Below are 13,766 nucleotides of genomic sequence, written 5' to 3' on the forward strand. Positions count from 1 at the left end.
ATCCAGACATCAAATATTGTTTGTCATTGTTCTTGTACATTAATTATCAAATCTGATCGATTTCTTGATCGTACTGAAAAGGTGTGCGAGTCGTCTGCTCGACACCTTAATTTCTCCGGATAATCTGTTTCCATCCTGGCCAACAACTTGTTTCATTGGAAATTTTGTCGTTTATAAAATCTATAAATTTGAGAAGTAAAGGTGGCTTATCATTACAATTAACAAACTGTAAATCTGAGATGTTTAATCAACCATAAAACGTTCTTACGTATCATTCATAAAACAAAAACAAATGTTATTCATGTTTTCCCCCAATAAGCGTTGAAGGTATCGGCAATTAAGCGTTATTAGCTCCCGCCAACGAATGTCTTAATTGGGTCACTGACGCCAGCGGAATTCGACGTTAGTGAAATCTGCGCCTATGCCCTTATTTGGTGGTTTTGGTGGCGTTGGTGCAGTTGTAGAATAAATCTAAGCGTTGATGGCATCGATAACAACGCATTATAATTCCAGATAATCCATGTCTTAATTTAGTCACGGATGTCAGCGGAACTCCACGTTGATCAAATCTGATACCAAGCCCATATGTAGTGAAACTTGTGGCGATGTTACCTCGTATTATTCTGCATTCTGCGTGTCTATATTGCTATCTGTTGCTCCTTAATTGGCTTTAAGTGTGTAATTGTGTAGGCATGGCAGTGTTCTTACAATGCAGAATACAATGAAATATTTGTGGAAAGCATTATGCTTTGTGGCTAAGAAAAGTGGCCCGCGAAAGTCTCAATCGTCGCTCGCTTAGTAAATGATTGACATTAAGATTGAAGATGGGAGCTTTATACGTTGCCTTCGAGGACGAGGGCGATCAGTCGCACTTCCAAATGTGTTGTGTCGCTAAACACGTATACCGATGATCTGTGATAATCCAAATTGATGGCTCCTACATTTAACGTACAGATTGGACAGTTGTGTGGTTCTATAGTAAGTGCCTACATTGCAATTTGACGTTGATTGGAGAACGCATAGTGAATGTTGTCCAGCGCAGCACACTGTGTTCAGATACAAATAGCAATTTGGCGCCTTTTAAAAAAGCGGTTCGCGGGGGAAAAAAACTGTGCGCCATAATGGATATCTTGAGGTATATGTTTGACGATTTGTCTGATTACATACTAGTACTGTGTCATACTGACCAGATATGGTTTACAATAATCATATGTAGGATGTCACGTTTAAAATTCGTTGAGTGTATAATACAACGGTATGATCGACGAGTTTTAACGCTGTAAATGAAATGAAGTAAATAAATCTAAACTTTCAAAGAACGTGGTACATATATACTTATTTAGGGTCTTAGCGCCATAACTAGTCCAAGATGGACAAAACAATTGTATGATGCACCACCACTGACTAGCCCTAGGACCAAACATCTTTTGTACAATCATAATGAATATTGAAGGAAGACAGATTTTCTAAATCAACTTTAAAATAACTTTGCGCCATAATGATACACCAAATTGTTTCAAACTACGACATGCATATTTAAGTAGATAAATGTAAAAATAAATATATAGAGTTGATCAAATTTATTGTTTCGGAACTACCGTATGCATATTTCGGTACATGCATCATTGCACATTTACTTCACATATTTCGATATATTTGACACATGTGACCTTGTTGAAAGTGGCTCAGGGTCAATGATATGAACAAACTTGGTAGTCCTTCATCCCATCATGCCACATGCCACATATAAGAACCCTGGGGCTTTTCGTTATTGAGAAGAAGTCATTTGAATGGAACATTTTTGCACAGTGGACAATGGACGGCAGATGGTGCACCACAACACAAAGACTATTGGTCATCCTGACCCTTGGGGGTCAGATGACCTAAAAGAGGGCGGTGGGGGATTGTTGTGTCAACTATGAAACGTCCCCAAAATTTTTCACAACCTGCATCACTCAAATCCCTGTGTAGATTTATATTTTTTTTAATTTTTGATTCAAACATAAAATATTGTCATAATCATCAGCAACAGGATTGAGTACAACATTATTTAAGCCCTTTCCCAAAACAAATTACATTTACAGCATTTGGCAATCAAAAAGATCATGATTGTAAGCTTACACATTGTCATCAAATTTAAATATTGGAAAAAAAAACCCTGTGTTGCCAGTTTAATGGTTATTTTACATAAAAATTGTGATATTGACACATTCAACTGAAACATGTTTATTGTAGTATGGGAAATCAGGCTTAATTTACAGCTTACATACAAAATTAGGAAACTGTTCAACAGGTTAAAAATAGTAACAACTCCCTGTTGAAAGGCTGACTTTGCAGATCCAGGATTTTGAAAAAAAAGACCTAAATGATGTCACAACTTGAGGCACAATTTTCACATCAACAAGATATTCAGCTTCAACTAACAATCCAGGACAGTGTCCAGTCAAGTGTTACATGCAATACACTAGTCATAACCTCTTCCCTAAAGAACGGGTGAGATTTTACATTACCATGCAATGCAAAATTGCCTCACAATTTGGAACTATTAACCAATGTGATTTATCGAAAATGTGATTTACATGTACATTGCACATTGTACATTTTAACAACAATTAGGATCAGACAGCATTTTTTTATTGGATTTATGGTATTATGAATGCAGTTGGATACATTTTTTATGTAGTGGTAATTTAAAGGCAACAAATTTCTGCTGATTTTAAGTAAACATATATAGAGATTATACAAAACATAACATATTTTACACCTATAAGTACAAAATCCTATTTCTGCTTGTTTGTTTCAAAATCTAAATATGCCACTGTGCATCATGTGGGAAATTACAGAGATCCCTCTTCCTATTAACAATAGATATGACACAACCATAGGGAATTTATGGTTTCTCTAATGGCCCCCATGTATAACAAGAGTACCGCAAAGCGGAACAAAATACGCCCGTGAAAATCCAAAATAGCAAAGGGGCATAACTCCTATTCAAATCGTCTAATCAAAACCCCGTTCAGGTAAACACAATTTCATATCATGGTGATTAAGCCTACCAAGATTCATAAAGATTGGCTGAAAAATGTTGGAGGAGATCTCTGGACAAGATTTCTATAGTGAAATAAACAAAGGGACATAACTCTTATTAAAATCGTCTAATCAAAACCCTGTTCAGGAAAACACAATTTCATATCATAGTGATTAAGCCTACCAAGTTTCATAAAGATCGGCTGAAAAATGTTGGAGGTGATCTCCGGACAAATAAAAGTTTATGACGGACGCCGGACAGCGCCATACCATAAGACGGGCGTATAAAAATGACAGCTATTTGAGTGGTTGCCGAGCAATCTGCTCAGTGGTTGTAGAGCATCTGTAGTCGCAGTAAGAGTAGTTTTGGAGTAGTTGCAGAATATCTGCAAGATCGAGTAATCGGATTATCTGTGACAGCATCGGTACTTTAGTGTGAAGTTGTTCAATGTTAATTTTATTTCCAAAATATGTATAATGTATTTGTTAAAACAAATTCCTGTATACATGTCAGTTTTAACCTGTCTGTACATAAACAGCTATGACTATTTAACACATTTTACATACTCTTAATATTTCGAATTTAATCAAATACTTCATACTTTATAAATTCTTAAGTAATTTAAGTAATTCTTTTGGAAATGTTAAATAAAAACACAAATTCATGACATTAAAAATTTTATTTGAAAAAAAACTAGAAAATGTCTGTAAGACATGAATGCCCCGGTCCCCCCATGTGAAATAATAGTGAAAGGTCCGAAAGAGATGATTTTGTTAATTTGTATGCAACTATGTACAACTTAAGTTTCATACTTAAATTGACAAGTTGGAATTTTGTTCTCTGGAAAAAATGAGGGAGTATATTAGTTCCTTATGCCTTAAAACCCACAAGTACCAAATTATGTAGAAATAAGATGATGTTCCTCTTTTTTGAGTTATCTCCCCATGGTGGCCATCTTTTTTTAGAATGCCGAGAAATTCAACACTGTATGAGGTCTTTCCATACTTGAAATTTGTATGAAGATTCATGAAAATTGCCTTCCGAATGAAGTTGTTAGGTGGTATATACTGATTTGGGACGGGACGGGACGGGATGGACGGACATGGGCAATGCTATATGCCCCCGGCCATAAATGGCGGGGGCATAAAAAAAATTTGACACACATACATGTATATGGAAATATGAATTCACAGCACTTTTTTTAAATTAATTCCATCATATTTAACATAAGAGTTTATAAAACCTGTCATGATCTAGGACGTGGCCTTTGGAAAAGGACATACGAAGTTTGACAGTGCCATCCTTTGTGAGGAAAGGCACTTTGTTGTCATCAGTATATGAAGTCTCCGACAGGGGCACAATATCCTTAGTGTCCATAAATAAATCCTTCCTATTTCCCCTAAAATTTAGATGAGATACTTTGACTCTCTTATTAGCTTCATTAACTTGGATAATTCCAACAAAATTAGATGCATATTGACTAAAAACTGTCAAATTAATGGCAGCCAGCATCGAAAGTATTAACCCTGTGATATACAATGTGAGGTTGGCATCTGGAGACTGGAATGTGGTTAAACCATACCCAATGTCCGCTAAGGCAAAAACGTACACAACCGATTTAACCTTTGAGATCAATGCAAATGAAGGTACATATGGGTGTTTATATATCGTCGTGAATGTCTGATTATCATCCATTTCTGGTAATGTCTCGTCCAATTTTTTACCCAACATTAAACATTTTCCTGTTGTGAAATACCTTGACTGATGATGAATGTTTTCTGTACAGGCTTTCCTATAATCTGACTGGAAACAGGTTTTTTGACTCCCACACGATAACAATCTGGTCTGTAAAACACTGTTTGAAGAGAACTTCCTTGATATTAGCAGCCACAAACTTCTACGAGAGTAGCAGGAGGCAGTTTTAGAACACATCATTTTTACTCTCTGACACGGAAACCTCTTCTATCACATTCAGTTTTTCTTTACAGCTGTTTGTCCTGTGGTATGAAAAAAAAAGGTATATACAAAAAATAATGCTTGTATCTAAATACTTATTCCTTTATACAAGCTTAATATTTTATACATTTATAAAGATATGGAAAATGTTGATTTTTATTCTTCAGTTTTCATGAAATGCTCTGTATACCACATAATGTGGTCGCAATTTTCACAATGTGATTCTTGGATTAGAGTTGCTACCATAAGCGGGTATAATTAATGTCCCTACTTAAAATTATAATTCATTAGCTGAGAGGAACATATGATACAATCCAGTCTATTCTCCTGTAAAGTAATGTGAAGTTCCCATGCCAACCACCAATGAGCAGTTTCTGTTTTAGAGTAAAATTTATCTAGCCATCAACAGTCTGGGTCATTTTGGAGTTGGGTTGTCCTTGTAGTAGCTGGTGTCTACCTTACTGAATAACATGCAGGTGGTATGCTGTGTGCTGTCCTAAAAGTGGAGACAGTTTGTTACCTAATGACACCCATGACAGTACAGCGTGGTCTGTAAGTTTTCCTCATGATGGGATCATTAAGAAACACATCTCGGCCCTTTATCGGAGGATGCAGAAATTGAATGCTCTACAGACTGAGCTAGCATTGCCTGCCCAAGCATACACAGTACATGTACCTACTGTTCCAGGTTTTATAAAGTGAATGTGTGTGATTTACATTGTCCTGTATCAGTAACAGAACAATTTTCTGAATTTTGTTTTCTCTTGTTGTTTTTTTTTTGTTTTTGTGCAAAACACGGGCTGGCAGTAACCACATGCGCACCCTCTGGAGCACTTGAGAAGGTTGCCCCCACCCCACCCCTAAATTACAATATATATGTATAATAATAGTCCTGCATTTGAGTGATACACGTGGTTGCTGCTTTGAGTAATATAATCAATTAGTTACACAAATGCAAGATAATTTGAAATAGAAACAAAAGTTCTTTTAATCATATTCAACTGTAATTTTAGTATTGTTTTTATTCCCAGACGAGTCCATAATGCAATTTACAAAATCTTTACAAGTCACAATATTGATTACAAGTGGGTTCTCACAATTTGGACCCGTCAAGGACTCAAATATCTAAGTCTCAAAACCATATAAGTTATTAACCACAACACTGTCAGTATTTAGACACGTTCAAAATTTATAAATATTGGGGACATACCGCAAATTCAGACATACCAATCGTGATCATAGAGAAATGTTGAATATCTACTGTACTAGGTCTACATTGTGATATGACTATTCCTGAGTTCTTGTGACACTGCAAAACTAATTTTCTCACCACAAGTTACTTAGGATAGTGTGTTCCACCTTTGTCTCCCGCAAGGTTATTGGTAAATTTTCTACAGACGAAATTCGATTCAGGTGCCGCATGAATTTCCGGTAAGGGGAGATTACTTAGCTTGTACAAATAAAGAGATGTCCGAAACCGAAAGTAGACTGTACCACATGACCACGCGAAAGTTAAAAAATAATCATTCGGAGTGTCATATTCATTAAACCTATCATCACAAACAGACTGGAGTGTCAGATTTTTGGCTCACCCTGCCCGAAAGGCCAAGTGTGCTATCGGAATACAGTGACGTCTGTCTGCCAACTTTTACTATATATTGCAACTATTACTTATTACTTAATGATATTTAATGATATTTTCCGGCACAGGGTCGTTAGGATCCACTTCGCTGGACTCATATGAATTGTTATTGTAATTATAAATGTCACTTCCGGTAGATATACGTATTGTTCCCTTGCAGTTGTTTCCTGCCCATTCCAGTAGTCATCCAGTTTGTTTTTGAAGCTGTTTAGTGTATTGGAAGTTACAATGTGGTCAGGAAAACTGTTTCATACAGCAAATGGAAAAGGAGTTTTTCCTTAATGATGTTTTGGTTATATTTTCACTGAGTTAGTTTTTGTGCTGGATCTCTCAGAGGTATCAGACCACATCCTTATAAACTGTGTAGCCCCCTCATCATATTTTCCTCTAACTGCCTTGTACATCTCTATCATATCACCTCGAGGTAGGTTAGGGTTGGCAGTTTCAACATCTTTAATAAATCTAATTTATATATAATCCAAAACAGATATGGCATTATAGAAATCGAAAGAGTAAGACCAAACCAGGAGTCAGCAGATAGTAAATCAGAAAAATGATGAGAAGGCAGATATACTAGCAGAATTCTTCAGTAGTGTCCTTACAAAAGAACCACAAGACACAGTTCCAGAGCTTAATCTCCGAACAGAAAATATAACACGGAAAGAAGTAGAAATCACAGATCATAACATTATCAAAGCCTTAAATGCCCTGGAACTCAATAAGTCACCATGGAGTGAAACATGGTTACTGAAATTCCACCCTGAAAAGTGTGAGTTTAATGCACATTGGGAAAAAAGGGCATAGCTCTGGAGAAGGTGGATCATGAAAAGGACATCAGAGTCAGAATTGAAAGCCAGTTAACTTTTGAGCACCACATTGTTGAAAATGTAATGAAGGCAATCTCTATGTCGGCCATGATACGAAGAATTATCCAGCATTTAGACTAGTCATCCTTCATCCCCCAATATCAAACATTACTGAGAACACAACTTGTTTACGCTAGCTCAGTGTGGTTTCCGTACAAATCATACCACATGGACCTCATAGAGGAGTTCAAAGAAGGGGAACCAAGCAGTTACCAGGATACAATGACTTAACATACGAGGACCGATTATGGAAACTCAAACTACCCACCCTGAAATACAGAAGAAGTCGAGGTGATATGATTGAAGTGTACAAGATCTTGAATGGAAAATATGATATGGAATCTGGGAACTTCATCAAATTGCGAAATGTTCAGAGAGCGCAAGGACGTGGGAAGTCAAAAAAGATATATATGCAAAGATCCAGGCTAAACATCAGGAAACACAGCTTCAGTGTGAGGACCGCAGAACTATGGAACTGCCTACCACAAAAAGTTGTGAATGCCAGTAGCATCAAAGCCTTTAAGAATAGACTGGACAACTTTTGGAAGGATCAAGAAGTACTGTATGACTTAAAGGCGGATTTTGTATTAGACAATACCAGTCATAAATATGAAAACACTAATGAGTCCGACAAAGAGGACCATTAAGGACCTGTGTTGGAAAAAATACCATAAGATAAGATACCATAAGATTTAATCTTTCCGGATAGGACAGATTTCCCATTCCAGGTAGTTGTTTTGTTGCCTTCCTTTGGACACCTTCAAGTTGCTCAATATGTTTCATTTGTAGGGTTTCCAAACAGCACTGGCATATTGTAAGTGGGTTCTTACAAATGATTGTAGAGTGGAAAAAATAACTCAAGAGTTAAACATGAAACATGTTCTGGTGAAAGGAAATCCGTTTTCTATAAATGGTGGGTTTCTGCCCTCTGGGGCTGGAGGGGTGGGGCCTAACAGGGAAAATCTATCAATTTCTTTAGAATTAATCTTGTTTTTATACAAGAAATTGCAGGATATTGTCCAAAATTGGTCTGAAACATGCGTGGGTGAAGAGGAATCGGTTTTGTATAAACGACTGGGGCTGGAGGGGTGGGGTCCAATGGGGAATATCTAACAATTATTTAAAGATATACCTTCCTTAGGAACTGCAGGATATTGTCCACTTTGCACCATCAACAATTCATTTGGATCTTTGGTTCTTTGAAACAGTTGTGAACCCCACTGAATAACTATAATATTGCTGGGCAACAAGAAATAATATAAAGTGTTACTATCAGAGTCGTAAGAAAACACTTCAGCTTGAAAATCTGTCAAACCAGATTTATATACAACAGATCCTAGAAGGATTTTGCCACCCAAAATCATTTGATCTGTAATCTTTCTTTAAAAACATTTTCCCTTATTGTCTCTTCAATCCTCTGTTTTTGTGCTTAAATAAACTATATGAAATGTGAAAATTCCTCTAAAGAATTATTGATAATACCCTGGAAATCATTAACTGCAAAACTTAAGATTGATGCATGTCATCCAATTTGTTGCATCTGATCAGTCCCAAAATCAAAACTAGGGATGAAATTTTTGAAAGATCTATCCAAGACTTTTCAAGGAAAAGAATAACAAACTCTCGCCATCAAATTCCAAGATGATCAATTTCAAAATCAAAGGGGCACAACTAGGAAGCAATGGGAACTTGCATACAAAATTTGAAAAATATCCATCCAGCACTTCTCAGTAAAAAGTGATGACAATCTTTCATTGTCAAACTCCAAGATGGCCGCCAGTTGACCATTTCCTTTTTTGATTAGTCCAAAAAATCAAAAGGGCACTACTTTAGGGACCAAGGGAACCTGCAAATGAAATTTGAGAGAGATGTGTCCACTGCTAAAGAAAGAATGATAAAAAAAAATTGATAGATTGTGGATGAAAGGCATTTTGAATAGCCAATCATCTGATGATAATGGGCAATACATAAAAAAAAATAATAATAAATAAGATTGTAATAGCTTTATTCTAAAAGCAAATTTTAGTAACAACATTAAAATTTCACAATTAACACTATAATTATGCATCACTGACAAGTTCATAAGATATATTTTCATGTACTACCTTCATACATAAATCCCCTAACTTCAGAGTTACTTCCTTTTATTTTTTGTATACTGCAGTGTATCTTGTAAACAGAAAAGGAGATGAAATTTCAATTTGAACTCTTTACCATATAAATGCATGTTGCATTGCAATTAAAAAAAAACTGGAGTGTAATTAAGAAACATATTTTAAATAATTTTTATATAAAGATTTCATTTTTTTAAAGAGGAGATAACTCTGCAACAACATTCTCTATGTACAACATGTTAATCTGTGATATCTGAGTCCTGAAATATATCAAAATATAAGGTAAAGCACAGGTAACATTTGAATGAATGTGCCAAATCAAAATCAAGAAAGATGTCATGAATGTTCATTGTAGTGTAACAATATAACCAGTGAATCTGTTTGTATGGAGATTACATATCAAAAACGTTTAAGAGAAATGAATGGCTGAGTATTCAAGCTTGAACTTCACACCTAAATATACAATGTCTATGACAAATTTATACCTAGCTGCCATATTAACGTACAATGTTACCACATAATAAACAGCAATGAGATCAGATTTGGAAATACAAACATCAACATAATTCAGATAACAGTCGTAATTTAACAACTTACGGTTACTAAACCACTCCCATCCTCGATACTCCAGAGGTTACAATCACTATCGCTCTCTACACCTGTGGAACATGTCACGGCAGAATTGAAGACTTTGATTGGTTTAGAGCGGATTTCATAAGGAAAAAACAGACTGATATGTTCCTTAGAAGATTACGGAGACAGCACACCTAACTTTAAAGCCAACTTTAAAGATTCGATGATGTACATCAAAGAATCAAACTAGTCTTTTTGTCTTCTCCACAAGATGTTGCACATGAAACCACCAATTTTGTCTTGTCCACGAGGTGTTGCACATGAAACCTTCATTTTTGCCATGATAAACATCGACCTAGTAATGGAACAGTAAAACCTGTCTTATCTGACACTCACTAGGACAAAAGTAAAGAGGTCAAATTATTCAGGTTATCAGAATACTCAGGTTCAGTTTTCTTGCTTTAGTATGATTTCAGTAGTATATTTAAAAGGCTGGATGCCATATTCCACAGAGGTCAGATCTGACAGGTTTCACTGTATAGAAATAGCATTTCAACATTACATCTTCTTCAATGTTCTGATAAGTATTATGTAGTTGCAATGTATTCATAATATCATAATTCCTGATCATACCTTAATTATGCATGGTAACTAAGATAAACATGGCTCTCTTCCCCTTGAAATAAACAATCATTTACGTACAGGTACACATGTACCAGAAACAGTCCTCGTATAAAACCAGTATAACTGATGATATACCCCTATCTTTAACAATGTGTTTTGTGTCAGCAGTGTCGCAAGCCTCCTATCATCTAATACCTAATAGGGTGTCACATTAAGGAAAAAGATTTTATCTCAGTTATATATATAGTTGTCACTTCTGTCTGTATTTAGAAGATGTGCTATGTTTTATTTGTATAATATAATGACTATATAAGATCAAAAAGTTTATTTCCTAATTTTAAAAATTGATTAAATGTAAATAAATATCAGGCGATTCCAGCATTTTTGTGATTTGAGCAGGTCATTATATATCCAATATCAAAGTTGACCTGATGAAATCAGGTGAATTGGCAACACTGTTTAATACCTATATGTGACAGCGACCTTATGAAGTGTTAACATACAAATCAAACATCTACCATTATTGTTCCAAAATGAAATTTCTTGAGTTTTAAAATTCTGCTAACAGTATTCTATGATAATGTGTTGCCCTGGTTTCCTGATGACTGAACACCATTAATAGAATAACTTCCAACTTTTAAGTATCACCAAAGAAGGTGTGACCATGTAAATGCAATGTACTTGCACAATGAAATGAAATCTCAATCTTGAGTAATATATAATTAATTATGTCAGTATTTTTATAAAATAGAATTCTATTATTCCTAACATCATTATGAAAACAATTTACTATCATATAAATAGAATTCTAATCTCACATATACATATATTCATTGTATATTAAAAAAAAACAAACAATGAAAATGATTTCCATCATATTGTTTTCATTACATGCAACTATCAAAGCACCACTGATCACAGGGAAAAACACACAATCTATCTAACAGCAGAGATTCAACAAAATAAACTTCAATTTCTAACATCAATGGTTTGGTGGCACAGTGGTAATGCGCTCGCCATTTACCTAGCCGTCTGGGGTTTGTTTCCTGGAACGGACGTGAAAAGGTAAGGGAACCACGTGGGTTTTCCCTGAGTACTCCGGTTTCCTCCCACAATAAACCTATAATGCGCTTACATCTGGGCCAACAAGAGTGATTAGTATAAGTTGAAATAACTCGTATCGCAATTGTTGTAAAATAGATAAAGTTGATATTAATTTTTAACATACCATTTTCTCTTCAAAATCTACATTTGAAAATCACACAAACATGTAGATTTGAGATTAAAATATTTTGAAATAATGAGTACTTAAGTGGTACATGTATATGATATATATATATGTTATACCTCATGACATCATTGCAACATAACGTTTTTGTTTTAGATAAAAAAAATCTCCATTTCATGAAAAAACATTGGTATGGTCTTTTTCTAGCACCAAACAGTTACATAAAATCAGCTGTAAGGTCTATACCATAAGGGGAGATAATCTGGTCTCAAATCCAGATAGTGCAAGACAATGGTGACCCAACATTGGGATAACGATGTGAAAAATCTCTCTAAACCAAACATATATGATATATCAAATTTGTATATATATGTTGTCTTAAGGAAAAGTTTATAAAATATGATGCAGCCATACATTATACTGGCCTACACTTGAAAATATGAAGAAAAACAAATATGGAAATCAAAGAGCAAAGATATGCAGGTTATCAAAAAGAGTTAAAATTTGAATGATCCATACAAGTTTCTAGATCAAGTATAATTAAGTACACTGCATTACAAATGAAATTGAAGTTTCAAAAAAGTGTAACAGTGGAAATGTGTCTAACAGAAGAAAACAAAAAACTTTTCAACTTTTACCTACAAATACTCGTTATTCCTATGATGAAAGAGCATCTATCGAAATGTAATGATACAGTCTGAGGAAACACTACACATTTATTGACTGGGTTTGAGGTCAACATGTGTTATGTTGAACCAGAGGACTTAACAGTTGTCTGAGGCCAAAGGCAACAGTTTGGTTTTATAAGTTTCCTTATCTAATTTCAACCCGATAAGAAGTTATATTTGGCAAAATAAATGTCTATAGTGTAAATAGTAAATGTGTTAAGTATTCATAATTCTGATGTTTCATAAGACTGTCATAATTTCATTTTCACAGGAGGAAATAACATTGTAATGTTTCAAGATTATTCTGGTAGCTTGTATTCCATCTATAATTAATACAGAGTTATCTGCTTCTGTAAGCAGGTATTGACTGCTATGTCATTTTTTTGTGAGAGCAATTTCCTGAGAAATCAAAGCAATTTTCTTGTGCAAATTTATGACGTAACAATTAAAACCTGTACCCAAGAGAAATTAACTCTGTTTTACAAAAAAAAAAAAAAAATGCAATTGGTTTGCGTAGAGAAATATTTGAGGAAGAAGCATGTTAACTACCTACTTGTAACCTAAAAAGATATAAAAAGAGATAAAAAAAGATTTAGAAAAACATAAAAACAAGCAAAATAAATGATTTTTTTCAAGATATCTACTTAAGAATATAGGACAAACATCTACTGAAAGTTTAAACCTTATGACTAGCAAATTACTTTGGCAATGTGTACAATATATGCAATACTTACTGTTTAAATGAAAATATATGTAACATTAAAAAAATGTGAAATTAAATTTGTCTGAAAAATTTGTTTCCGGCATAGATATTCCTTAGGAGATTAATTTCATATAAAACTTTTTATTTATGTTTTATAAGTTGTCAATTCAACCTAGCCAGTTATAGATTTTAACACCATTGTTTCTTGCAAAAATTATTTTGATCAGAGCACTTCAGTGTGCAAAAGCTTCAAGTTCTTGTGTCTTTTTCACATTTACAGTCGGCAAACATGCGATACATTCTAAAAGTTACTGAACCTTGATGCACAGAAAAAACAATGATTATGTTTACTGCCTTACTTGGT

Source organism: Ylistrum balloti, unplaced genomic scaffold (assembly GCF_031769215.1).
Source record: "Ylistrum balloti isolate Yb309-2 unplaced genomic scaffold, AGI_CSIRO_Ybal_v1 Utg370416, whole genome shotgun sequence".
Classification (NCBI taxonomy): Eukaryota; Metazoa; Mollusca; class Bivalvia; order Pectinida; family Pectinidae; genus Ylistrum; species Ylistrum balloti.